The following is a 4836-nucleotide window of genomic DNA, read 5'->3' as shown; positions in this document are numbered from 1 at the left end:
GAATATGTACTTATGCACTTTATCTCTTATTAAGTTGCTTGTTGTGCGATAACCATGTTTCGGGGACGCCATCAACTATTCTTTGTTGAATTTCATGTGAGTTGCTATGCATGTTCGTCTTGTCTGAAGTAAGAGCGATCTACCACCTTATGGTTAAGCATGCATATTGTTAGAGAAGAACATTGGGCCGCTAACTAAAGCCATGATCCATGGTGGAAGTTTCAGTTTTGGACAAATATCCTCAATCACAAATGAGAAAATTATTAATTGTTGTTACATGCTTATGCATAAAAGAGGAGTCCATTATCTGTTGTCTATGTTGTCCCGGTATGGATGTCTAAGTTGAAGAATAATCAATAGCGAGAAATCCAATGCGAACTTTCTCCTTAGACCTTTGTACGAGCGGCATAGAGGTACCCCATTGTGACACTTGGTTAAAACATGTGCATTGTGATGATCCGGTAGTCCAAGCTAATTAGGACAAGGTGCGGGCACTATTAGTATACTATGCATGAGGCTTGCAACTTGTAAGATATAATTTGCATGATACATATGCTTTATTACTACCGTTGACAACATTGTTTCATGTTTTCAAAATCAAAGCTCTAGCACAAATATAGCAATCGATGTTTTTCCTCTATGAGGACCATTCTTTTACTTTATTGTTGAGTCAGTTCACCTATTTCTCTCCACCTCAAGAAGCAAACACTTGTGTGAACTGTGCATTGATTCCTACATATTTGCTTATTGCACTTATTATACTACTCTATGTTGACAATATCCATGAGATATACATGTTATAAGTTGAAAGCAACCGCTGAAACTTAATCTTCCTTTGTGTTGTTTCAATGCCTTTACTATGAATTATTGCTTTATGAGTTAATTCTTATGCAAGACTTATTGATGCTTGTCTTGAAGTGCTATTCATGAAAAGTCTTTGCTTTATGATTCACTTGTTTACTCATGTCATATACAATGTTTTGATCGCTGCATTCACTACATATGCTTTACAAATAGTATGATCAAGATTATGATGGCATGTCACTCCGGAAATTATCCGTGTTATCGTTTTACCTGCTCGGGACGAGCAGAACTAAGCTTGGGGATGCCGATACGTCTCCGACGTATCGATAATTTCTTATGTTCCATGCCACATTATTGATGTTATCTACATGTTTTATGCACACTTTATGTCATATTCGTGCATTTTCCGGAACTAACCTATTAACAAGATGCCGAAGTGCCGCTTGCTATTTTCTCGCTGTTTTTGGTTTCAGAAATCCTAGTAACGAAATATTCTCGGAATTGGACGAAATCAACGCCCATGGTCCTATTTTGCCACGAAGCTTCCAGAAGTCCGAAGAGGAGACGAAGAGGGGCCACGAGGGGGCCACACCCTAGGGCGGCGCGGCCCCCCCTTGGCCGCGCGGCCCTGTGGTGTGGGGCCCTCGTGCCGCCTCTTGACCTGCCCTTCCGCCTACAAATAGCCTCCGTCGCGAAACCCCCGCACCGAGAGCCACGATACGGAAAACCTCACCGAGACGCCGCCGCCGCCGATCCCATCTCGGGGATCCAGGAGATCGCCTCCGGCACCCTCGCCGGAGAGGGGATTCATCTCCCGGAGGACTCTACGCCGCCATGGTCGCCTCCGGAGTGATGTGTGAGTAGTCTACCCCTGGACTATGGGTCCATAGCAAGTAGCTAGATGGTTGTCTTCTCCCCATTGTGCTTCATTGTCGGATCTTGTGAGCTGCCTAACATGATCAAGATCATCTATCCGTAATTCTATATGTTGCGTTTGTTGGGATCCGATGAATAGAGAATACTTGTTATGTTGATTATCAAAGTTATATCTATGTGTTGTTTATGATCTTGCATGCTCTCCGTTACTAGTAGATGCTCTGGCCAAGTAGATGCTTGTGACTCCAAGAGGGAGTATTTATGCTCGATAGTGGGTTCATGCCTGCATTGACACCTGGGACAGTGACGGAAAGTTCTAAGGTTGTGTTGTGTTGTTGCCACTAGGGATAAAACATTGATGCTATGTCTAAGGATGTAGTTGTTGATTACATTACGCACCATACTTAATGCAATTGTCTGTTGCTTTGCAACTTAATACCGGAGGGGGTTCGGATGATAACCCGAAGGTGGACTTTTTAGGCATAGATGCGATTGGATGGCGGTCTATGTACTTTGTCGTAATGCCCAATTAAATCTCACTATACTCATCATGATATGTATGTGCATGGTCATGCCCTCTTTATTTGTCAATTGCCCAACTGTAATTTGTTCACCCAACATGCTGTTTATCTTATGGGAGAGACACCTCTAGTGAACTCTGGACCCCGGTCCAGTTCTCTTTACTGAAATACAATCTACTGCAATACTGTTCTACTCGTTTTCTCGCAAACAATCATCTTCCACACAATACGGTTAATCCTTTGTTACGGCAAGCCGGTGAGATTGACAGACCTCACCGCTTCGTTGGGGCAAAGTACTTTGGTTGTGTTGTGCAGGGTTCCACGTTGGCGCCGGAATCTCTGGTGTTGCGCCGCACTACATCCCGCCGCCATCAACCTTCAACGTGCTTCGTGGCTCCTCCTGGTTCGATAAACCTTGGTTTCTTTCTGAGGGAAAACTTGCTGCTGTGCGCATCATACCTTCCTCTTGGGGTTCCCAACGAACGTGTGAGTTACACGCCAGCACCTCAGAGAGGAAGGCAGGGCCAGTGACCAGAGCTAGGGGAGGAAGAGGAGAAGGGAGAAGAGCAGAAACAGTGGCGTAACTGGAGCTGGACACTGCGAGCGTGCCATGGCAGCACAACGGCACACGCCTAGTCGTGGCGGCGCTGGGCCAAGACCTAGTTGTGGTCCACGCCGAGCACACCGCTCCGGTGCACCACCAACGTGCTCTGGACACCACCATGGCGTCCAGGAGAATCAGCACGGCGAGATCGTCGCGGATCCCATAACCCTAGCCGCAGAAGGGGGGTCGGGGACGAGCGGAAGCGACGCCATCTCCAGATCGACACGGTTGGAATGGATCGGCATCGAGAGGCGGTCCGATTGCGACCCATCTCATCGCCAGGGAGCAAAGGTGGCGGCCAGGAGACGCCGGTGACGGCGACGGAGACACTGAGTCGTGGGAGCGTGAAGGAGATTAGGGTTAGGACGAGAGGAGAGCGACGCGAGCGTCTGGGTCAGTTGGACCAAGCCCAATGGGCTGGTCCAACCTAACCAGCTCAGGCGGTCTATCTAGTGGGCCCAGGAGGGGCAAAATGGTCTTTTGACCATGAGATTTTAATAAAAATAGAAATTAAAATCTAAAAACCTTAAAATAACTCCAAATGAATAAATAAAAATATGTTGCCCCTTTAAAATGTTGAGAGCTATTCAAAACATATACTTTCATCACAAAATAAACAAATGCTAAAAATAAATGTGATGAAATAAGATCAATAAAAAATTGAATAAGAAAATATGGAATTTTCAAACAATTAAAAGAAGAAGGAAAATTCATAAATATTTTAAATAATTTGGAAATCAAAGAAAAAAAATATTTTCTTTGATTAAACATCTCAATACAAATCACCACGAATTAATTAATAGCTCTTAAGGGGCATTATAAATTGTGCATATTTGCCACCTCCGACATTAAATAATCAAGCATCGGGAAGGGGGAACAACCCTAAAAACCGAAAGCATGCATATTTGAATCTTTAAACATTGCCCTTATCGGACAATGATGCTATCTTTCAGAAACAGAGGACCAGGGTCAGTCCAAACAATCCAACTGCACTACCTTTGTAATATCCCAGGTTTAGAGGCAACAAAATGAGAGAACACCAAAGTGTGCATCGCATTCATGCATAGAAAATCCGGGGAATTTTCACGCTTTCAAATAAAACTTACCACAGTAACTGAAGTTTCACTTGACTTGCTGGAATTGAAGTAGATCATCAATTCAAGCGCTGTAAACTTCACTGTGATCTTTGCTAAAACCTTAAGGGTCAACTATAAGATCTTATAAAGGATCTCAATATGACATTCCTTACAGCCACACATAAATATTGATTCAACTATAAATCTAAGAACATAATTAATTAAGAAACTATTCTTTACTTACCTTTTCCATGTCTTTTACTTAATCAATATTTCTATCATAATGCACATGGTATATATTCAACTACAATATGGAATCCATGTTAAAGACATTCATATTCATTCTTCATTAACCCTTGACTATTCCATCTTGACCATTCAAACTCATTTCCATTAAACCCTAGAGAAAGGAGAGGATCATATATATATATATATGTTTACACCATCTATTGAGTAGAACTCTAGGTTAAGATGCAAATACTATCCAAGTGAGGTAAGTTATTGATGCTAACTAATGTTACAATAAATAAAAGTAAGGTACTAAATCCTACTTGACTTAGCCAACCTTTGGTGGTAAGTGAGAACCTATTTTATTAGGGATTCAAGAGAGATAAGTGTTGTGATCATTACAATTTTGTAATGCTCATAAACCCTAGAGGAACCCTACCAATTCCAAAGAGCTTAAGTTAAAAGTGTAGACTCAAGTATATTGACCAATACTTGATCTTGAAGAGGAGACATGATGAATTAATGAATCATTATGACACCAATGCTTTGATCATTACAAATTGAGTGATGATCATAAACCCTAAGAATCTAGGTGAGTGTGATGAGACAAGTAATAGAGAAGAGAGGTTAATGAGGAGTAAGTTGATCATGTCTAATGCATGACTTACTTTGTAGATTAAGATGATAAGAAAAACTTGTGAGATAATCAGAGATCATCCACCACATA

The sequence above is a fragment of the Lolium rigidum genome, chromosome 4, assembly GCF_022539505.1.
Source record: "Lolium rigidum isolate FL_2022 chromosome 4, APGP_CSIRO_Lrig_0.1, whole genome shotgun sequence".
Lineage (NCBI taxonomy): Eukaryota > Viridiplantae > Streptophyta > Magnoliopsida > Poales > Poaceae > Lolium > Lolium rigidum.
The sequence above is the reverse complement of the archived record's forward strand: the minus strand, read 5'-3'. Positions refer to the sequence as shown.